This window comes from Sciurus carolinensis, unplaced genomic scaffold, assembly GCF_902686445.1.
Source record: "Sciurus carolinensis unplaced genomic scaffold, mSciCar1.2, whole genome shotgun sequence".
Taxonomy (NCBI): Eukaryota; Metazoa; Chordata; class Mammalia; order Rodentia; family Sciuridae; genus Sciurus; species Sciurus carolinensis.
The window spans coordinates 399,720-424,901 of record NW_025920240.1 but is presented as its reverse complement, the minus strand read 5'-3'; the positions used below and the strand labels follow the sequence as shown (position 1 = coordinate 424,901).

The following is a 25,182-nucleotide window of genomic DNA, read 5'->3' as shown; positions in this document are numbered from 1 at the left end:
ACAAGTAATTCAGATCAACAAAATGAAGATGCCAAAGACACTCCTGATGATCATGCTGTTGACAGTCTTTCACCCCTTAGCTACACTTTCTTTTCACCCGGGTGAAAATGGTTCTACATTTCAGGAATACATAAAAAACTTAACAGGAGATGCTGTTTTACTTTCAGGATGGGTACCTCGCAGACATAATGCTACAGGAACTACTTTCAAAACCCCTAGAATCTTCCCTCCTTGTAATCCTAAACACAGTACACCTCCTATATGGACAGGTTTGTCAACATGCAAGACCAGTGACTGATGTACAAAATGGATTTTTTTCACTCCCAATTTCACTTCTTTCACTGCTAATGATAACTTCACTAATAATAATGTTCAGTTAGACATGAAACGTGTCAACCCCTTTGACATTTGGATGCTTTTCACTGCAGCTTCAGGATATACTAACTTACAATCTGTTTTCAGTCTCTTAGGAGGGGCATTTCAGCTATGTACTTGGAACTCCTCTACATGGACAAATAGTTCTAGGTTCACTGGTGCTGCCTCACAATATATGTGTCAAGCAATTGCTCTCTTTCTCAATGCTGGAATGCTTCTGCATTTGACCTGGCAGTCTTAATGTGTGTTCGTACCTTCCTACCAGTCCCAGTCTCTGTTACAGATGTGCAATTGCCAGTGTTACTATCTAGAAACAAGAGAGATTTTGGCATCACAGCAGTCTTGGTCGCCACAGCTGTAGTCTCTGCAGCGGCAGCTGCAACCGCAGCAGCAGCATTGATGACGACCATACAGACGGCAACAGCAGTCAATCACTTCGCCGAAAATACAGCTAAAGCCTTACAAACTCAAGAAGTTCTAAACAACCATTTAAAGGCAATCACACTCCTTGTAAATCAAAGAGTGGACTTACTACAAGAACAAGTGGATATCTTGCAAGAACTTTTGGGACTGGGATGTGTTTATCCTTTAAGAGCAGTGTGTGTCACCCCTATTGCTTATAATAACCTTAGCTCTGTGGCTATGTTATCTATAAATCTCTCTGTCTACCTTACTAGCAATTGGTCATCTACATTTGATAATTTAACCAGTCAGCTATGAGCTGAAATACTCAGTCAATGCCACTAGGGTTCAAGTTGCATCGGTATCTGAGATGTTCTCTTTGTTATCTAAAACCCTGGGATTGACAAAACAGTGGGCTGGAACAGTAGCTGTTCTGATTATTATCTGCTTAGGGATAGCCTATGTTATATGCAGCCAAATCAGAGTTCGCCAAGAAGCCCAACATCATCGATGGGCTATAGTACAGGCTTTGACAGCTGTTGAGACAGGCACATTCCCCCAAGTATGGCTAAGCATGCTGGACCAGTAGACAAAGATGGGTAAGATCTGTGGAAATGCATACCAACCTAAGACAGGGTTCTGACGCCTGGAGGTCAGAATTCCAATGACGGGTAAGGATGTAATTTGCCATGGACAACCTAAGACATGCATGGTTCCAAGTCAACTTTTCTTCATTTAAAGAATAATGGGGAGATGTCAGGGGCGGGCTCTGAGGGCCCCAGAGCTGCACCATGGCCTGATCTCTAAGATGGCACCTGGCAGCTTGCCAGACATAGCTGCACTCATAAATAAGTTTTAGGAAGTAACTCTGGTTGACTGTAGTACATGAGGCGATCCTGGTATCTGCCTGGAGACTGTTTCTTGATAGGCTGACTTTCCTGGTAGTCTACTCTCTGATAGGCTGATGTTCTCAATATAAGTCTGAGATTTGCGGAAAAAAACTCCTTTTGGTTCCTGTGATCAAGAAGAGTGTATGCATTGTGATTGTCCCCGCAGGCGGTGGGTGATCATAAGAGTAGGAAAAAGAAACAAACAAAAAAAAAGAAAAACAGATAAATACAAGAAATAAGGTGACATTTTAAGCCCTACCATTTACAAATTAAATACCAAATAAAATAGAAAGATTGACAAAACTGATTAGCAATAATAACCGAATCCTATACTGCCTACAAAAACTCATTTCAAATATAAGAATATATGCAGGTCAAATGTAAAAAAAAATTGGAAAAAGATATATCGTGAGAATATGAATCAAAGGAAAGTAGAAATGGCTAAATTAATATCAGTTAAAGTGATTTCATGACCAAAAAAATGACCAAAAAAGAACTTTATATAAAAATAAAAGGGTCAATCTATCAAGAAGACAAAACAATCCTAAATGTATATGGACTGAGCAACAGAGATACACTATGTGCAGTAAAAATGGATGGAAATAACAGAAGAATCACAAATTTACTACTAATGCTAGATACTTCTTTTTTCAATATTTTTAAATTTTATTTGTTCTAATTAGTTGCATATGAGAGTAGAATGCATTTATACATTTTGTGATATTCAAAACCACCTTTTAACATTTGATAGAAGTAGATAAAATATCAATGAGGATATAAAACAACTTATGATTATCTACAAAACAACCAAACCTGAAGAACAGAAAGATCTATAACAGACTAAATAATTCATGGGTCATGTTATGAAAATAAAACATATCAAAATCTGTAGGACATGATTAAAGCAGAAAGGATGGAAAAATAGCACAAATTAATAAATATATATATTAAAAGAGGCAAAGTCTTGAATCAACAAGTTTTCACTTCAGTAACCTAGAAAAGGGAGAGCATAATAAACTCAAAGCAAGGAGAAGCAAGAAAATAAGAGCAAAAAGAAATCAACAAAATTGAGAACAAAAACAAGACAGAAAAATCAACAAAATGAATAGATAAACCTCTGAAAGAACAATAAAAATGACAAACTTCTAGGGAAAAAAAGAGAAAACCCAAATTTCCATATCTGGAATACAGTAGGGCTATCACTATTGACACTGAAGATTTCAGAAAGATAATAATGTGATAAACTCTACACAAATAAATTTGTGTAGACAAAATGGTTCAGTTCCTCACAAAGCACAAACTTCAAGTCACCAATATGAATTATAGAATTATAATTCTATAATTCTATAATTAGAATAGTCCTATAACTATTAAGAAAAATACATTCAAAATTTAACTCCCCCACAAAAAAGAAATCTCTAGGTCCAAACAGTTCACTTGCAGAATTCTATCCAATATTTAAAGAATTAACACTAACTCTACAAAATTGCTTACAGATGAGATAAATACCATTTTTATAAACCTAACATTACTCTGAAACAAAACCAAAACACGAAAAAAAGAAAACCACAGACCAATATTCCTCATGAGTGTAAATGAAGAATCCTTAACAAAATACAAACATTGAATTCATCAATAATCAAGAATTAAACATCACAACCAAATGGGTTTTATGTCAGGAATGCACAGCTGATTCAATGCTTAAAAATCTATGTAATCTACCATATTAAACAGTTAAAGATGAAAAACATTATATGACCTTACCAATCAATACAATAAATTCATTTGAAAAAATTTAATAATAAACCCATTCATGATAAAACCTCTGAAAAATAGGAATTGAGGGGAATTAACTCAAATTGAAAAAAATCATCTATAAAAATACTATGTTAATGTTTACTTAATGACAACAGACTAAACGGTGCCCCCTAAGGTGGAAAACAAGTCAAAGATATTTGCTCTCACCACTATGTATAATCAGTATAGTGCTAGAAATTTTAGCTAATGCAATAAGCCATGAAAAGGAACTAAAGGTATACATATTAAAAAGGAAAACAAAAACAAAAGCTACTGTGTTTATATTTCAGATAACATGAATTTCTATGTAGAATATCCCAAGAAGTCTGTTAAGAAATTCCTAAAACTACTAAGGTCTACATCACAGGACACAAAATAAACAACAAAAAATTCAATTATATTTTTATATGCTATTGACAAACATACAGACATCAAAATTTAAAAGAATGCTAATTAAAATCACATAAAAATTAAATACTCAGCTGAAAACTCATAAAGAGGAATTCTATGCAGAAAACTAAAATGTCAATGAAAGAAATTAATGTTCTAAATAAGTGAAGAGATGATTTGTGTTCATAAATTGGAAGATGCAACACAATAAAAAGTCAATTCTCAATTTGATATACAATTTTAATACTATTCTTATCAAAATCTCTGAAAGACATTTTATAAATACAGTGTGTATATATATATATATATATATATATATATATATATATAGAGAGAGAGAGAGAGAGAAAATCAAGGGAACTAAAACTAATTGAAATATTACCTGAAAATAAGTTTCTATAGTCATTTGCCTGTTTTCCACCATCTAGCTGCCATAAAGACCAATATATAAATTGTATAAAAGGCTCATGAAGTTTGGCATTCACAAATGGCATCCACTGTAGCTGCTCTGTCATCATAGTTAAAAGGTAAACATAAAATGATAAAAAATAGAAAGACACAGCAGTTTTAGGTGTCTGGAATTAACTACCAAAATTTTCCAAAAATTAAGTAAAGAAAAAATAATTTTTAAAAATTCTCTCAAAATCCACATATGCTGCAGAATTTGGCAATGTGCACTTGAAATTTTAAGTATGTACTGAGTACAATGGCAAGTGCCTGAGTCCCAGTGATCTGGGAGGCTGAAGCAAGGAGATTGCAAGTTCAGGGCAGCCTCAGCAATTCAGTGGGGTTATAAGCAATGCAGTGAGAACCTGTTTAGAGAAAAAAAGGAGAAAGGTCTTGGGATACAGTTCAGTGCTAATGTGCTCCTGGATTCAATCCCCAGTTACTATCCCCTCAAAAACTTAAGTATGCATATTTGCTCTCATCCAGCAATAGCACATCAAGGTATTTAAAAAGCTTAACCTTAATATTCATAATCTTTGAAGTTTAAATGGTAAAATAAACATACATCCTTTAAAAATGATAACCTAGATTTATTCTTATTATCATAGAATATTCCATAGCAAGCATAATAAATAATCCAATTTAGGCCTCCTCCATTTTTGAGATGGGAGATGGCCAATGGCTGTGGTCCTTCTGCTAATGCAAACAACAAAACAGGCATGGTAGGCGCCCCCTAGTGAGGCTTTCATCATTGTAACTGTTGACCAAAACTACAGAAGAAACGAGAGTGTCAAAACCGAGTTCAGCGACACTGTGAGCCATTTCACTTTCCTTCTGGTGCAGCTTAGGTGAAGTGACTGAGGACCAGAAGGATGATGCAGTCCTGTTCCACCTACAGCTGCAAGAACTGATATAATAAGGATAAACCTGTTACTTCCCACAACTTTCCTATTACTTGATCCAGTCTTTGTGAAGAGTGTGAGGCAGCTGTCAGAAGAAAAAACTTTAAGCCCACCAAGTACAGCAGTATTTGTTCAGAATATTTTACTCCACACTGCTTTAAGATGGAGTGCAATAAGTTACTGAAAGAGAATGCTGTACCCACAATATTTCTTTGTACTGAGCCACATGACAAGAAGGAAGATCTTCTGGAACCACAAGAACAGCTTCCCCACCTCCTTTAACACCTCCCATTTCCCAGGTTGATGCTGCTATTGGGTTATTAATGCTGCCTCTTCAGACCCCTGATAATCTTTCAGTTTTCTGTGACTACAACTATACTATGGAGGCTACAATGCACCAGAGGAAAAGGATATATCAACTAGAACAACAAGTTGAAAAGATCAGGAAGAAGCTCAAGAATGCCCAGCAGCAATGCAGAAGACAGGAACAACAGCTTGAAAAACTAAAGGAGGTTGTACATTTCCAGAAAGAGAAAGATGACATATCAGAAAGAGGTTATGTGATCCTACCAAATGACTTCTTTGAAATCATTGAAATACCAGCATAAAACAATAAAATGTGTATTGATTTTTGACAGGGCAAGACCACACATCCTTTTTTAGCTTATATAGGAGTTTCATTTGGAAAAAATAACACTTGATTACTTGTATAAAAACAATTCAGAATATTTTTTAAAAAATAAATTAGATATATACTGTAAAATTGTAAACTTTTTGTTTGTAATTTCAGAGTTTCTACACTTCAAAAAATATTTTAAAAGTTATTTTTAAAAAAGCCTCAGACTGCCTTTGTAAGTTGGTTTCAAGATTGGAGATTTTTGTTTGAATATGTATAGTAATAACATAAAAATAAAAAGCACAGAGAGTGAGAAGAGTGAAGATGATTGTTTTAATTTTAAAAATTAATGCTCTTTACTGAGAAAGCTTAGTTATATTTTAAATCAGAAGCATGGATTAGATCATAGGGTATAATATCTCGATGTATGTATACAAACATTCATATCTGTAAAGTCAGAAGGTTCATTTATCTTTCTGAATCACTTGAAAAGGATAAATTGGCAAATCAATTGAAAAGATTTGACTGTCTTCAGAATAGGAAATGAAGAGTCATTCTGTATCTAATCAATAAATATAAAGGTGAGTTATTAATAAAATCCAATTTATATAAAATGGCTATTTAAATTTATATTGAAAAAGATATGTGAAAGAATATTTTCTAAAAATATTAACAGATGGATTTTAATAATTTTAGTATTTTACTTTCCTCTTTACACATCTATATTATCATAATTAATGTCAGTTTGTAAAAATAATTTAAAAATTTTAAAAGTAGGTCATTTTGCTAAATGACATTAAAGACCATAAAAATATATCCTAATGCTCTGATAAAACAACACTACTTCTGGAATTTAAACCAATCTAAGAAATCATCTAAAATATACCCCTGCAAAACCACATGTACAAAGACCTTTATTTATAAAAGCATAAACCTGGAAATATCATAATGGTTAACAGGGAAATTTTAAGTTAACTTTACATCCAATGAACTAAAGATTATGAATGTATTGTATGTATACTTATTTTCTGTATATGTATTATGATGTTTCAATATCTTTTTGTCGGGGCGCCGCGGACCCCTGGCCCTGTGTGTGGCTTGGCTGCCTGGGTGTGGCATAGCTGGCTTGGCTTACTTAGATGCGTATCCAAGATGGCACTTGGCAGGCTGCCAGTATGGTTGGCTTTTGCACAAACAACTGACATCATTTTGAGGAAGTTCCAGGGATTGGTTAAGTTCCCTCGTGGACAGTGCATGTTCACTGCATGTCTGCATTTACTGCCTGTATCTGTTCATGCTCTCCCCTCATGCTCAAATGCTGATTGGTTACAGTACTGTATATATTGGAATATAAGTTCCTCAAAGGAGGAGAACAAAGAAAGAACTGAGAGGAAGGGGGTGCGCGCAATAAAAGGGCTGAAAAGAACCAGGTGTCGTGTCTCTCTGCGGGCGGGGAGCGCGACATCTTTTAAAAAGCCCTCTAGCTGGGAAAAGACTGCCCCTCCCTGAGCTAGCCAATTCTTAGAGACAACAAAAAGCATACTTGAAGATGCATTTGATCTAACCAATCCAGAGTCAAACCTCCTCTGTGTGATCCATGCCTTAGGAAAATTATTCTAGCTAACCACTCCTAATCACCCTGCCTAATCTTTCCTTTCTAATGCTTTCCCCTTGTTTCTATCTTCCACCTCTTGACCACTCTGGTGTCTCTCATGTGGGTTTGCATAACCTGCAGTGCCTTCTGTCTCTAAGACCTTAGAATATGTAAACTATGTTGTTTTTCTTCCTCTGAGCCTCTCTGCTTTCTCATGTAGCTGCATCTGAATGAGAATATCATAAAAGAATGCAAATGGTGTGTGCCTGTAATCTCAGCAGCTTGGGAGATGAGGCAGAAGGATCCTGAGTTTAAATCTAGCCTCCACAAAAGTGAGGCACTAGGCAACTCAGTGAGACCCTGTCTCTAAACAAAATACAAAATAAGGCTGGGGATGTGGCTCAATAGTCAAGTACCCCTGAGTTAAATTCCTGGTTCAAAAAACAAAAGAATACAATGAGCAAATAGAAACACATGATTGATAAATTGAGTAAAGCAAATCCAGGATACAAAATTAAATATACAACCACAAACATGACTAATAAGCTATGAAAATAAACCTTAGTTTCAAAATGCATATTTGATCACTTGAAGCAAGATGTGGTATTTTCTCCTTTTGAAATACTCTCCCTCTTCAGATTTTGTGACATCAATTTCTCCTGGTTTCCCTTCTACTTCTCTGGCTACTACTTACTGTGGGGGCATCCAGAATTCCATCCAGTGCTTGACAAAGATCCTCTGGAGGATGTTTGCAAAGGCTCATCCTAAAGGGAATTGCCAGATGTTTTGCTCCAGAGCATGGTGTTTTTTCTGCTGTGTTTTTCTGAAAATATATTACTCATTTCAGACTGAACAGATTGCTTAAGGGGATGAAGGGAATACAACAAAAATTCCAGAAAATATTACCTACAATCTGAAAAACAATGGGTCTTTACCACTAACAAAGTCAAAAATAATTTTGCAACCATATAATGAGTCCCTGAAAGCCTCTGGAGAAAATAAATACAGATCTGTCTTTGTCTCCAACAGGCTGGTTAAATTCTAATAATGATTTTGTTTATGTGTGGTGGTGAGGTAAAATAATAAGGTTTCACAACATTCCTTCCTTCTTACAAAGAATAGGTCACCCCTATAATAAACGTTGATACACAATAACCACTGTGACTGCTGCCCTCCTGTAGTCCTTAACTCAGCAATTTAGATATTAACCAGATGGACCTAGTAGAGATGGTCACATGAAATTACTTGTCTATTGCTTTAACTGCGAGAATAATAAGAGTAGTCTTAGGTCACATAGAGTTTAGATATTAAGGAAATAAGCATTGTATTAGCTCATTGATGTAGTTAGATATTCTTAAAAACAATTGTGATTAGGTAAGGATAATATGTAAGGTTGCTGTTTTCTCATAATCTTTCGGTTCCTTATTAAGAACAATTCCTGTCTATGCTTTGGAAAACTCCTTTAATTTCATTAGCCACAAGACTGCCATTATAGCCTGAAGAAAATTGTATATAAACCCAGTCTTCCACAGAATAAAGTGGGAGTGATTGCACCAGAACTAGAGTCTGTGTCTTTCATTCTCCATCCATCATCGACACTGTCTCCCCGCACCCCGTTTTCCTGTGTGGAACCCATGGACTCCTGCTAGGGCTGGACCCTGGCAAGTGGTGCCCAACATGGGGCACTCTGGTAAACACCTATTTATTAATATTAATTTCTTTCCTTTTTGAGACAGCTAGGATCCTGCCTGGGGTGCTGCTGACCCCTAGGTAGAGAAGAACGAGTAAGCAGAGGCAGGGATAAACAGAACAACTACCATGGGAGGTAGTGAAAGCAAAGAAACAGCATTATTTATTGATATTGCTAAGCACTTGTTAACTAAAAAAGGAATGCAAGTAGAAACAGCTCAATTAAAAAGAATTTTTCATTTTGTGCAAGAATGTGCCCCTTGGTTTCCTGAACAGGGTACTTTAGATGTTAAAACCTGGAAAAAGGTAGGCGATGCTATGCATGTGCATCATAGATTATATGGCAATGAAAGAGTCCCTGCCAATGCTTTTGCATTGTGGAATCTTTTTAGGTACTGTTTAGACCCTAGACGTGAAAGTGAATCAGCTAAGTAAAAGGGTAAAATCACCGGACAAAACATCAGGAAAGGAGCCTTTGCTGACAAACTCGGTTAAAAAATACACAGAAGAAACTCAGAGTGAAAGTGAAAGTGAATCAGATGATGATGAAGACAGGAAAAAGGAGAAAGGCCTACCTGATCAGCTCTCCCCGTCTGATGAGGAGGACTTGGAAGAAGCCCCTTTCAGATATCATAATGAGGATCCACCTTTGGTGGCTCCTGTTGTGCCGGCCCTTCCTAAACCCCCAGATAAAATAAAAAGAAAAGTCCAAAAGGTAGGATTTCTAGGTGCTGTTAGTGAGGCACAAAAACAGGGAGATGTTAGTATTTGTTGCCCTATAGTATGGGCTATAGATGAGGGAGGAGCGCCTCATTCAGAGCCTCTTTCTTTTAAAATGTTTAAAGAACTAAAAGCAGCTGTAAAAGATTTAGGACATATTTCTCCTTATACTCTGAAGCTAGTAGGAAATGTCCTTCTCCTGTGTCTATCCCTAAAAGCTATCATATTGTAGTCATTGATTTACAAGATTGCTTCTTTACTATTCCTTTAGCTAAATAAGATAGATGGTGTTTTGCTTTTAGTTTACCATTGCCTAACTTCCAAAGGCCTTATCAAAGATTTCAATGGAAAGTATTACCTCAAGGAATGAAAAATAGTCCTACATTATGTCAAAAGTTTGTAGATCAAGCCTTAATTAATTGTAGACAAAAATATCCAGAATGCTATATGATTCATTATATGGATGAGATATTGATCGCACATTCTCAAAGCCATTTGTTACAAATAATATTACAGGATTTAATTAAAGATTTACAGAGGTGAGGTCTGATAGTGGCTCCTGAAAAAATTCAACAGGAATCTCCTTATAATTATTTAGAAAGAACTATAAAAACAGATTGTGTCAGCTCTCAAAAGTTACAAATTTGAAAAGACAAACTATTAACGTTAAATGATTTTTCAAACATTATTGGGAGATATAAATTGGATTAGACCTTATTTAAAACTCTCAACTAAAGATTTAAAACCTTTGTTTGAAATACTAAAGGGTGATTCAGATCCTAACTCAAGTAGAATATTAACTAAAGAAGGAGAACAAGCCTTACAAGTTGTTGAAACTGCAATTCAAAAACATTACTTACAACAAATTAATTATAAGTTGCCTTGGGTTTTTATTGTGCTAAAAGCAAAACATACTCCAACAGGTTGTTTATGGCAAAAAGATCCACTTGAATGGATACACTTACCAGTATCAGGAAAGAAAATATTAATGTCTTATCCTACTATGGTAGCTTCTTTGGTATTAAAGGACAGATTTAGAAGTAAAGAATTGTTTGCTTGTGAAATGCATGAAATAATTATTCCTTACACAAGAGAACAATTTGACCAATTATTACAAATTGATGATCAATGGGCTATTGCATTTCTAAATTTTACAGGAATAATTTCTTTCCACTTGCCCAATAATCATTTACTACATTTTTTACTTCAAACAGAAATAATATTTCCTAAATGGTGCTCCTCAACTCCAATTAACAATGCTATGTTAATATTTACAGATGGGTCATCAAATGGAAAAGCAGTTACAATAATTAATTCTCAACCCACAGTTCAATGGACACAAGAAACTTCTGCACAAAGAGCTGAATTAGAAGCAGTCATCTATGCTTTCAAGACTGTTGCTCAACCCTTTAACTTGTACACAGACTCATTATACATTGTTAAACTGTTTCCAACCATAGAAACAGCAACACTCTCCTTTTCATCTAAAATTGTACATAGGCTACAAGAACATTAATATCTAATTCATAACAGAACTTCACATTTCTTTATAGGTCATATTCAGGGACATTCTGGATTACCTGGCCCCCTTGCTCAGGGGAATACCCATGCTGATCACTTAACTAAAAATTTTATTTTAACAGCTATAGAAGAAGCTACTATATCACACAAAAATCATCATCAAAATTCATCTGCCATACAAAAACAATTTCATATTTCTAGAGAAGAAGCAAGAACTATTGTTAAAAATTGTCATGTTTATCCTAAATTTATTCCTTCTCCACAGATGGGAGTTAATCCTCAAGGACTTTTACCTAATGTTTTATGGCAAATGGATGTAACTCATATATCAGAATTTGGAAAATTGTCTTATGTTCATGTTACAGTCGATACCTTTTCTCATGTTATTGTGGCCTCAGCCAGAACTGGGAAACCTACAAGTATGTGATTCAACATTTATTCCTTTGTTTTTCTGTTTTAGGAATGTCTAAAAAAATAAAAACTGATAATGTTCCTGCCTATACATCAAAACCATTTAAAGATTTCTGTTCCAGGTTTAATATTTTTTATTCTACAGGAATTCCTTATAACCCACAAGGACAAGCAATAGTAGAAAGGAGCCATCAAAGATTAAAAATACAAATAAATAAGCTAAAAGAGGGAGAGCTTAAGTACTCACATCATATTTTACAACATGCTTTATTCATTATAAATCATCTAAATACTGACAAGGAGGGAAATACTGCGATGATGAGACATTGGGAAAGTAAAAGGTCAAAACAAAGTTTAGTAAAATGGAAAGATTTATTATCTGGTAAATGGAGAGGACCTGATGTCTTGCTGACATCCAGTCAAGGTTATGCTTGTGTATTTCCACAGGATGCTGAAACATCATTGTGGATTCTAAACAGCTTGATACGTCACTACAATGAGCCCTATTCAAAGGAGGAAGAACAAGGAGTATTGGATCCCTTACCAACCCAATCAGATGGACAAAAATGGGCTAGTATTTAAGATAAAAAGTTGCATCTTGCACAATCATCTGCAACTCGCAACTCAGACCGGCCAACTTGGGGACAAGTGAAACGCCTGACTGCCACTGCTGAACACATGGTGAATGGCTCTGGAAAACCTAAAACCCCAGAGGTTTTGTTTTCTGCATTGATTGCTCTCATTTCGACTCAGGTACTGCCTATTCATGCTTCTGATAATGAAGGGAAAGTTTACTGGACTTGTTTTCCAAATCCTCCATTACTGCATCCAAATACTTGGAGCAGATTTAATATAAAAGTATTTACTAATGAGCCTCAATTACTTGGAGGGATTTCAGATTCTTTAATACCACATAAAATAGTATCTACAATTACATTTCATGGAATTACTGAAGAGACACCAATGTGCTTTAGTACAGATAATCTACATGTGCCATTGGGATGTCTCCCTTTAAGTTATAGGACTTACATTACTGATTCTCCAGGAGAAGAAGACAGCAAAAGAGATATACGGTCCCTAGAGATAACCTCACTTGTATATGCTAACTATAATGATTCAAATATTTCAGTGGCTTTACTGCCTCCTTTTAAACTGTGTGATGTCATTAACAGTCATAAAGACAGATCTTGCAATATACTCAATTTAGAAACAGATTTCCCAAAAAGGTTTGAATGTGGTTTTCATCATACTGCACTACAGTTTAAGCCACAAGTCTCTGCTACTACTATTACAGATTATTCTGTGTCTTCTCCTGATTTTGATTATAAACTTTGGTTAAAGACAAGACATTAAAAATGTTACATTTTAATTTTAACCCTTTTCTTACCAATGAGTCTATTCATAGATGGTTTACTCCCAGGTGGGTAACACCCATCTATCGGAGTGACCTTAAAATTGATAAATTCTCTTACTTTCCTGACTTGTATAAACTATTAGTAGCTACTAATATAGTATTATTACAAAGACCCAAGTTAAGTAAACCTAATGACTTTGCAGTACGTGCTTCTATAAATGCTTCTCATGCTATTCTTATGTCTACCCTAAATAATTTCAATATAACTAAAAATAAGAAAGCTTATAACATTTATTGCCATGATTATGTTTCTACTAATTGTATTAATTCAACTATGTCTAAAGATTTAAAGGTGTTTTTCATTGTACATCAGCCTAATTATGTTATATTGCCAGCTAATCTTACAGAATCTTGGTATGATGACCCAGGTGTTGAAATTTTAAAAACAGTTAATGAACTTTTAAGACCAAAAAGATTTGTTGCAGCTTTGATCCTAGAAATAACAACTTTAATCAGTATAATCACTTCTTTAGCTCTCTGGACCACAGCGCTTGTACAGGAAATTCATACTGCTTCACATGTAAACAATTTATCTCATAATGTCTCTGTGGCTTTAGCAGCACAAAAACAAATTGTTAAAAAATTAAAAACAAGAATTAATGTTCTTGAAGAACTATTCTCTTTATGGGATATGAGACTAAAATATTCAAACTAACATGACCACTAGATGTCATGCTAACTACAAATGGATTTGTATTACTCCCTTAAAGGTTGATAATAATACTAATTGGGATCAAGTTAAAACTCACCTTAAAGGAGTTTGGAATAATACTAATATAGCACCAGATATCAATGCTTTACAACTACAAATAAAAATGTTAAGTCAGGCTCATCTCTCGGTTGTTCCAGCAGATAATTTGGCCTCCCAAATGTTTCATAATATAAAAACAAGTATATTTAATAGTATGATGGGTCTTTACCACTAACAAAGTCAAAAATAATTTTGCAACCATACAATGAGTCCCTGAAAGCCTCTGGAGAAAATAGATACAGATCTGCCTTTGTCTCCAACAGGCTGGTTAAATTCTACCGATGAATTTGTTTATGTGTGGTGGTGAGGTAAAATAATAAGGTTTCACAACATTCCTTCCTTCCTACAAAGAATAGGTCACCACTATAATAAACATTGGTACACAATAACCACTGTGACCACTGCCCTCCTGTAGTCCTTAACTCAGCAATTTAGATATTAACCAGATGGACCTAGTAGAGATGATCACATGAGATTACTTGTCTATTGTTTTAACTGGGAGAATAATAAGAATAGTCTTAGGTCACATAGAGTTTAGATATTAAGGAAATAAGCATTGTATTAGCTCATTGACATAGTTAGATATTTTTAAAACAATTGTGATTAGATAAGGATAATCTGTAAGGTTGCTGTTTTCTCATAATCTTTCAGTTCCTTGTTAAGAACAATTCCTGTCTATGCTTTGGGAAACTTCTTTAATTTCATGAACCACAAGACTGCCATTATAGCCTGAAGAAAAATGTATATAAACCCAGCCTTCCCCAGAATAAAGTGGGAGTGATTGCACCAGAACTAGAGTCTATGTCTTTCATTCTCCATCCATCTCCAACACTGTCTCCCCACACCCCATTACCATTGTGGAACCCATGAACTTCTGCTAGGGCTGGACCCCAGTAACTTACCAGTCTTTTTGCTTATTTATTCTCATTTGCCTGACTGTTAAATATTTGAATTTCTCAATATTTGATATTAGCTACTATAAGTTGATGACTAATGTGTGTATATGTACATATACACACACACACACATATATATATACATATATATATACATATACATATACATATATATATATATACATATACATATATATATATATATACATATACATATATATATATATATATATAACCTCTCCAAGAGTTTTTGGTCTCTCATAGCAATAGCTTCTAGACACAATCCATTTTACTTTTTCAAAGTCATCTCAAACTCAACATATCCAAAAGAAACTTCTCAGATTACCCTACATACTGAGATTTCCCTTCCCCAATAGTCCCTACTCTGAGTTACTGCTATCAATACTCATACAGTTGCAAAAGTCTTAAACCTGAATGTCAATCTTGACACTTCAATTGTTACATGGAATCCATTAACAAGTCTGATCAATTTTATCTCCTTTCAAAATAGTGCAGTTCTAATTCTATACCCAACCTCCCAATCCAAATTGATACCTTATTTCACCTTAATTACATAAGTTTCCTAATTATTCTCACACTACAGTCATGTGATTGACACCAATCCTACCTCCATGTAACAGCACAATCCTTTGAAAGAATAAACCTGATACTATTTTCCCCCTCAATGTACTTCACTGGCTTCCTACTAGTGTTAAGGTATCATTTCCTATAATTCAAACAATAAAATCTGAAACAGAAAAAGAAAAAAATTACATACATTTCATAATTTGAAAAATATCCAAATAGTACTTTTATGGATACTTTCATGAATAAATGCAATTTAATAACCACATACTCTGTTAAGATCCAAATGTCAGTAAAATTTTATGTGTTAAACTTTCCCACCTCATTTTTATGTGACTAAATATAAAGCATTCCTTCCAGGAAACAGGTTACATAACTCTACAAGTAAGCATTCAGAATAATTAAGACTACAAGATATTCAACAAATTCAGACTCTTCAACATGATAACATAAAACATAAGAAGTGGGAGAAAGGAGATGGTAAAGTGTCCAAAATATAGAGACTCAGGAGACACAAAGACCAAGAGCACCATGTATCCCTGGTTATATTGTTTTTGTTGTGGTAGTGGGATTTTTAGTGATAGCTTTTTTGAGACATAATTTGTAACTGAGGGAAAATCTAAATAAACTCTCCAGCTTCACTTACGTCCAGGTGACTTTAAAAATCACCAATTTTGAAGGTCAAATCACACAGCTGATCAATATATTATTATATTAGTCTTTCACTAGCTCTGCTGCAGAGAGTGCCTCTGACATGTGGGTTTATGATGATAACTGTTGCCTATATTACCTTTCAAGAACTTGAAGACTGCTTTTGTCAAAAGAAATAACTATTGGACGAGGGTTGTGGCTCAGTGGTGAGGCACTTGACTAGCACATGTGAGGCACGGGGTTCTAGCCTCAGCAACACATAGAAATAAATAAAGGCATTGTGTCCATTTATGACTAAAAAAAAAAAAAGAAAAGCACTAACTGTTCACTTGGGTCTATGCAGATATCCAAAGGGTGATTAAACAGGGTGAAAAGTCTGGCATCCTTGCCTTTGCATTTTATCTGTCTCCTTTGCTACCTTAATTTTTTGGGTCAGATTATTTCTGTTCAACTCTACATATAGACACATTAGTAGCTTAAGGAATATTTGTTCAGAACTGGTATTAAAAGTTGGATTTGCCCAAAATTTCCCTAATGTTTCTCCTCCCATTTCAACACTAAAGGCAACAAGAAAAGGGTATCTAAGATATTTTAAGTTTTACAGAGGCATCATGATGAACAGATTTCCAACTACCAGATTTTGCAAAATCCAACTCCACACCATTAAATGGGTGCCTAGATGTTCCCAGTCATAGATCCATTCCTAACCACACCACTCCCTCTTTTCCCCTTGTCTAAAGATAAATGGAGTCTGAAACTTGTTTTAAGATGATCTTTTGGGGTATTAGTACCATCTTCTCAGTTTTGCTGGCTTACTGAATATATCTTTATCCTCACTCCAATAACTTGTTCATGGTTCACTGAGCTTCTTTACCAGAGGTGAGTAATGGATTTGGGTTCAGTATCTGATTCACCTACAACCAAACTTTTAAACTGTATAATTCAGTGATTTTTAGAATATTAATAAAATTGTGCAACCCATCACCACAACCAGATTTAGAACATTTTCCAACTCCAAAAATAATCTTACCATTAGCATCATCCCAACACTTTACCCCAAGTCTCCCAGTCAACCACTAACTACTTTCTGTCTATAGATTTTTCTTGATTTTTCATACAAATTAAATCATATCATTGTCAGGGTATCTGGAACCCCAGACTCTTTTTACGCTGTTCTTTAAAGATGGCGACTGGCGAGTTGCCAATAAGACTTTTTTGTGAAAAACAAATGGCATCTTATACAGAAGCTTTTATGATGGTCTGCACTTATGCGTGCTCTGTGCATGATCACTATGTGCCCCAGGTAACTTACTATCTTGTTCATGCTTTTTCCTCATGGACAGCGTTTTGATTGGCTGCTATTGTATATATATACTTTGCTGTTATTCTTAGAGAAGAGAGGAGACAAAGAAACTTAGAAGAAGCAAGATGGATTCCATTTAACAATAAAGCTTTGAACCAGGATACGTGTCTTGTCTCTCAGCGGGCAGGGAAACGTGATAAGTGGTGCCGAAACCCAGAAACCTGCCTCTTGTATATATGTAAGTATTATCGAAATGTTTATGTAAGTATTGTAAAAAAGGGGGAAAATTAAAAGGAGAAAAGGCAGCCTTGACGTTCGCAGTTTTGTGACTATCCGGACCAAGTGAAAAGTGGTCCATTAAACTGAAAGTGGTGCACGAAAGGCAGCCATCAATCAACCCGGACCAAGCAGAAAGTGGTCCAGTGAACTGAGACTGGTATGCGAAAGGTGATCACAGTAAATTAATCAGGGGTTCTGAGGTGTCTAGAGTTCGCATGGAAGGCCTATTAAAGGCTTTATTAAAGGCTAATGGAACACCTCTAAAAGCTTCCTCAGCTAGGAAGTTTTTAAAAACTGTAGAAGATAAAGCTCCTTGGTTTTTAGATGAGGGATTATTAAATATCCCTCAATGGGATCATTTGGGAAAGGATTTGCAACAAGCTCATGAACAAACAAAATTACCTACTGGCACCATGGCCATATGGACGCTGGTTAGAGGTTGTCTCATGTCTTCTAAGGATAAATTTAAACAATCTTTAGAGGAGGGGGAAAAGGTTTTAGAGGAAGTCAAAGAGTTGAGATCTATTTCTTGATCATCTCATGAGTCGGAGAATAATTCAGAGAATAACTCAGGGGAGGAACTTTCGGATGAAGAATTAGAACAAAGGGTGCAACAATTGAATGTGAGGGAGATAGCTAAACCTACAGTGCCACCTCCTGCCTAAAACCTTAATTATTGTAAATCTGTTAATCTGGGTCCACAGAATCCCATATCCCAGGGATGGAAAGAATTAAATAATACAGACCCCTCATGCTTCCCTGTCTTTGAGGATCAACAAACTCAACAAAGATTCCATCAAAGTTTAGATTTTAAAATTATAAAACAGTTAAAAGAAGCAGTTAGTACTTATGGCCCACAAGCTGCCTTTACTGTATCCCTAGTGGAAGCAGTTGCAGGACTTAATCTAGTACCTCATGATTGGGAAAGTTTAGCAAGAGCTACTCTTTCTGGTGGTCAATATTTGATGTGGAAAACAGCTTGGCAAGAAAACTGTCTAGATACTGCCAGGCGTAATGCAGCTGCAGGCAATCCTGGGTGAAATGTAGATATGTTAACGGGACAAGGAAATTATGATAATATACAGGCACAAATCCAATACCCACCAGGAGTTTATCCAAAGATTGCTGCTGCTGCCACTAGAGCATGGAAGACCTTACAGGGAGCAGGCAACTTGCAAGGTGAATTATCTAAAGTAATACAAGGATCCAATGAACCGTTTGCTGATTTTGTTGATCATCTTATTCAAACAGCTTCTTGTATTTTTGGAGATGCTGAGCAAGCAATGCCTTTAATTAAACAATTGGCATATGAACAAGCCAACAAATGGTGTAAAGAGGCAATCAGGCCATGGAAAAATGAAGATTTGTCTGCTTATCTTAAGGTTTGTAAGGATATTAATGATGCAGTAATTCAAGGTCAAGTTTTGGCCTCAGTCTTATTACAGGGATCTGGTAAAACACCTACAAATAGAACACTGCCAGGGACTTGTTTCTCATGTGGTCAAATGGGCCACAAAAGGGCTAATCGTCCTAAAACAGGAGGTTAAACGCATAAAACTCCGGGACTGTGTCCCTGATGTAAAAAGGGTAATCATTGGTCCAGTGTTTGTCAATCAGTAAAGGACAAGGATGGAAACTATTTTTGTCCTAATCCTAGCCTCTCTAAAAATGGGAAAATGGGCCCACCACAGGACCCACAACAAATGTACGGGGTCATACAACAAGTACCAAGAACATAGTATCCTCCAACAGAACAGGGCACAAGGAACAAAGAGCTACCACAGGAAGTGCAGGATTGGACATCTGTGCCACCACCAGAATGGTCTTAACTTCTGAAATGGGAGTGCAAACGGTAGACTCTGATTGGGAGGGACCTATACCAGTTAATGCAGTAGAACTATTGTTAGGAAGGAGCTCTTCTACCTTAAAAGGTCCTATAGTACATCCAGGAGTTATCGACCCAGACTTCACAGGGAAAGTAAAAATTTTGGTCTCAGCTCCAAAGGGAATTACTGTTATTTCCCCCGGGGATCGAATAGCTCAAATGCTAATTCTGCCCAGTGAACATAAATTTTGGCCATCAAAAAAGAAACAAAGAGGAGATAATGGTTTTGGTTCCTCTGGAGATCCTTTAGCATGTTTCACAATGGAACTTGGTAATAGACCTCTTTTCAATCTTTTTATAGGAAAAAGAAAGTTTTCAGGTCTCTTAGATACCGGGGCAGATAAAAGTATAATAAGATTTTCTGATTGGCCAAAAAATTGGTCATTAGTTACAGCTAATCAGACACTTCAAGGGTTGGGAGTAGCTACTAGTCCAAATCAAAGTGCTGCTTCCCTACAATAGAAAGATCAAAAAGGACACTCAGGGACTTTCCAACCATATGTTTGTACACTTCCCATTTCACTATGGGGGAGGGATGTATTGGAACAAATGGATGTCAAACTAACCACAGACAGAATTTATCAAGGTTCTCCTGTAAAAAAATATGATGCACTATCGCGTCCCACCCCGTCCCTTTCTGGCCGCAGAAAGACACGACATACGTCTGAAGCTTCAGAAGTTTATTGTGCACGGTCTTCCTTCCTTTCCTTCCTTTCTGTCCCTCTCTCTTTTACTCTCTCTCTCTCACTTTCCCCCTCCTGCGCTCTCCTCTCTCCCTCTTACTTAGCCGTTCCTCTCCTTCTCTCACTCTGCTCTCGCCTGCTTCGGCCGCTTCTGCACTCTCCTGCTTTCATCCGCTTCTGCGACCGACCTTCCACCTCTCTCTTGCACTCTCTTCTGCATAACCCCCTCCCCCAGGAAGACGCCAAGCTTATATACACTTCAACCAATCAGGGGAGAGTACACGAGGTAAACGCGCGGACAGCTGCAGGCATAGAACAGTTACGCGAGGGAGGCATGCTCTAATCAATTAGCCACTCATCAGAATTTGCTGGTTGTTTACTGTATAGCTAGCCGCTTTTGGCCCAGCGCCAGGCACCATCTTGACTATGCCCGAGGCTCCGGAAACCCCGACAGATCCCCCTTCTTTATTATTAAACTAAGGCTCGGGACCGTGTCTGTCTTAGGTTGAGTGGTCAGCATATTTCCTTACCCGTCATCAGAGTCTGCAGAGCATGCTGCAGCTCCTGTCTTAGGTCGGTACATAGCCACCTTCTTCATTACCCATCTCTGACTACCGATCCAGCATCAAGAGCCACACTAATGGGGGGCTGTCGGCCTTTAGGGCGGTCATGGCCTGATGGAAGATAATTTGATCTTTCTATCGGCTAGCTCGTAGATGCATGCCAAAACAAATGGAGAGAAGGAGGCCAAGGCAGAGGAATACTATCCTAGCTCCTAAGCCTGCCCACTGTTTGGCAAATCTATAAACATTAACAAAATAGACCGACAATTTTTCTAGGTAACCCAGCCGCGGTGCTGAAATACAATACGGATAACACAAACAGCTCTTAAAAAGTAAATACATCCCAGTCCCAAAAGTTCTTGCAAGGTATCCACTTGTTGTTGTAGCAAGTCCATTCTCCAATTTGCAAGAAGTAAACCTGCTGTTAGATGTTGGTTCAGAGTCTCTATGGTCTGTAAGGCTGCAGCTGTATTTTCGGCCAAATGATCGTTGTTACTGTATGGTTGTGTCATTGCTGCTGTTGTAGAAACCACTATTGCAGTGACCATAGTCGCTGTGATGTCAAATTCTCTCCTGTTTCTTGATAGTAACACTGGCAATTTTGCATCTGTTACAGAGACTGGGACTGGTAGGAAGGTAGAACACACATTAAGTCTGCCAGCAGGAACCTAGAAGCATTTTAACATTGAGAGATAGCACAAATCTGAAGTACAATTGAGAGAAGCAGTTGTTTTGTTCCATACCAATTTTAGTTTTTAAAGAAAAATTTAGACTTTATAACGTAGTACAATTTTTAGGTTTGAATGCAGAAAATTATGAAACAATTATCTCCCAATACTTGTGGGGACTATGGCTACTATTTTAAACTTTGGCTTATATCAGAACATTAGTATTTTACCTTAGGAAAAACCTTAAATAGCTTTAGCTGTTTTACATACATACAACCAACTTAGTTACACACAGACTTGTTGAAACTTGCCCTTTATTTACACACAGACTTTCTTAGCACTTACTTAGACCCTCATGTATTCCATCACACAGGCACTTTCTTACCCAGAAACATTTTTTTTCTTTTTATTAAATATATTTCCAAACCCAGAACCTTTTATTCTCTCTTCCCTACCTGTTGACCCCTTTCTGTTCACATTCTGAAACAACTCTAACTGAAACACAGTGAAAGGGGAGATGGTAGCTCTAAATCCAAGTCTAAGAGCTCCTTGGAGCTTTGCAGAACTGGAGGGGGAGCAGGGGGAAGTGGTAAGGGAGCAGATGGAATACTCACTCTCCGAGTTGAGGTTTTATCTGTTAGAACATAACTCCTAATAACCTTGTTTTTAGTAATGACACAAAGCAATTTTAAACTCTTTTTAATTTACCAACCTATGAAAACACCAATAATGTTTGAGTATGATGCCCCATGGAATTTGAGGGGTTAAGAGTACTTGATATTATTTAACAATGAGCATTTTAATTTTGTAAATTAATCAGATGTCACCAACAAACACATTTGAGTAGTCCCATACATGTTAACTCTAATTCACTTATTCTGTAAAAACCAAGAAAGCAGGCAAGTGTCCTGAACAGTATTTGCTGTCTCTTTCCTGTTGAAGAAAAGTCCTAGAAGCAATTGATATTAGACATTGTTTAACATTAACATTTCATTAGTTTGACCACCTGGAGACTTGCAAGTTATTTTTAAAGATATTTTACTTTCATTAGTTTACCCAATTTAAATTGAACCTTTTTAAATCACGTGAATAAAAGTATTTGGATCCATTTTTAAATTTTAATTTTAAGAGCGCTCAGTTTTGACAAAACATGACATTAGACAGCACAACATAACACATAACACAAAATCAAAGGCCTTGTAACTTTATAGGTAAATGTTCATTGCAATGAAACAGCTGTTCAAAAACTTCAGTTGAATAAAAAATAGAACTGATCAAAAAGAAAAAAAAATCATTAACCTAGGTATGCAGGATCAAAATTATGAGCTCAAAAATACAGCATTAAAGAAAAACAAAACAAACGAAGAATCCTAGAAAATAAGTTAGTTAAGTTTAAAACGGACACCTTTTTTTTTTCTTTTCTTCAGGTTACCCCCCCCCTTTTCCCGCTGAGACTGCTGCTGTTTACATTCCAAAGCAGACTTTGGCAAGGCCAGGCAGGGGGGAGGGAGGATCACCCAGGACTTTTTAACCCTTTTTTTCCATGACTTTTTAGCAACTCCCTAAGAGGCTGCTGCATCCTAGTTTTGGAGAGTTCTGTTCCCATGGTCAAATTCTAACACTGCTAAGAGCTAACCCAATCACCCAGATGAACCACACAAACAACACGAAAAGTACACACACCACACACACAATTTGGTACCACTTCATAAATTGAAACTAACTAATTTTACCGGGCAACGAGTCTGCCTTCTGTGAACTTTTACCGGGCTTTCAGCCTATTAACCTCTCTCTGTTACCGGGCTTAAAGCCTATTAATCTTTCTCTGTTACCGGGCTTAAAGCCTATTAATTTTTCTCTGTTACCGGGCTTAAAGCCTATTAATTTTTCTCTGTTACCGGGCTTAAAGCCTATTAATTTTTCTCTGTTACCGGGCTTAAAGCCTATTAATTTTTCTCTGTTACCGGGCTTAAAGCCTATGAATCTTTTTCTGTTACCGGGCTTACTAGCCTTACTTACTTTATTACTTTATTGCTTTATTATTTTATTACTTTATTACTTACCACTTAACTTACCCTTGTCTGTGAAAAATTATTGTTCTTTGATTCCCGGGTTTTGGCACCAGCTATCGCGTCCCACCGCGTCCCTTTCTGGCCGCAGAAAGACACGACATACGTCTGAAGCTTCAGAAGTTTATTGTGCACGGTCTTCCTTCCTTTCCTTCCTTTCTGTCCCTCTCTCTTTTACTCTCTCTCTCTCACTTTCCCCCTCCTGCGCTCTCCTCTCTCCCTCTTACTTAGCCATTCCTCTCCTTCTCTCACTCTGCTCTCGCCTGCTTCGGCCGCTTCTGCACTCTCCTGCTTTCATCCGCTTCTGCGACCGACCTTCCACCTCTCTCTTGCACTCTCTTCTGCATAACCCCCTCCCCCAGGAAGACGCCAAGCTTATATACACTTCAACCAATCAGGGGAGAGTACACGAGGTAAACGCGCGGACAGCTGCAGGCATAGAACAGTTACGCGAGGGAGGCATGCTCTAATCAATTAGCCACTCATCAGAATTTGCTGGTTGTTTACTGTATAGCTAGCCGCTTTTGGCCCAGCGCCAGGCGCCATCTTGACTATGCCCGAGGCTCCGGAAACCCCGACAATGCACGCTAAGGGATTTAATAAAAATCAGGGATTGGGAAAAAATCAACAGGGGTATAAACAGCCTATTCCTCTTCCAGCTCCAAAAAATGATACTAGAGGTTTGGGTTTTTCTTAGGGGCCACTGAAAAAGACTATATTCCTATAAAATGGAAAGATGATAAGCCTCGATGGATACCGCAGTGGCCCCTAACTAAAAAAAAATTGGAGGCTGCCCATAAATTGGTACAAGAACAATTTAAAGCAGGACACTTACAAACTTCTACCTCCGCTTGGAACTCTCCTATATTTGTTATCAAAAAGAAGTCAGGTAAATGTAGATTATTGCATGATCTCAGAGCTGTTAATAATCAAATGTATCCCATGGGACCCATTCAATGTGGTTTGCCATTGGTTTCTGCCTTACCAAAAATTTTGTTTACTATTATAATAGACTTAAAAAACTGTTTTTTCTCTATTCCACTACATAGAGATGACCGCTGGAGGTTTGCATTTACCTTGCCTACTCTTAATCATTCTAAACCAGATAAAAGATTTGAGTGGACAGTTTTGCCTCAAGGGATGACCAATAGCCCTACATTATGTCAAATTTATGTGGATAAAGCACTAAACTCCACGTAATAATTACAAGGACTTATTAATCTATCATTACATGGATGATATCTTATTATGTCATCCTAATCAGTCAATTGTAAAAGAGGCTTTAACATATATGACCAAAGAGTTACAATCTTGGAATCTTATCATAGCTCCAGAAAAGATACAAACAGAAGAATTAAAGACTTATTTAGGAACTATGCTCTCCGATACTACAGTCCGACCTCTTAAATTAACTATTAGATTAGATCACTTACTAACTTTAAATGATTTTCAAAAATTATTAGGAGACATAAATTGGATTAGATCTTATTTAAAACTTTCTACTGGAGAGCTAAAGACTTTATTTGATATACTTAAAGGTGACCCTAGCCTTAATTCTACAAGAACTCTAACCGCTGAAGCTAGGCAAGCCATCTCTTTAGTTCAACAATGCCTAGAAAAATGCCAGGGTAGCCGTTGTGACCTTAATTATCCCTTATATCTTATTATACTCCCTGAAAGT

General features: G+C 36.6%; 2 pseudogenes; one reads left to right on the top strand and one right to left on the bottom strand.

Moving 5' to 3' along the window:
- LOC124975290 (coiled-coil domain-containing protein 138-like) overlaps nucleotides 1–25,182 on the bottom strand; it is a 101,118-nt pseudogene that overhangs the window by 19,568 nt on the left and 56,368 nt on the right.
- Nucleotides 5,174–5,811, top strand: LOC124975292 (THAP domain-containing protein 1-like; annotated as a pseudogene).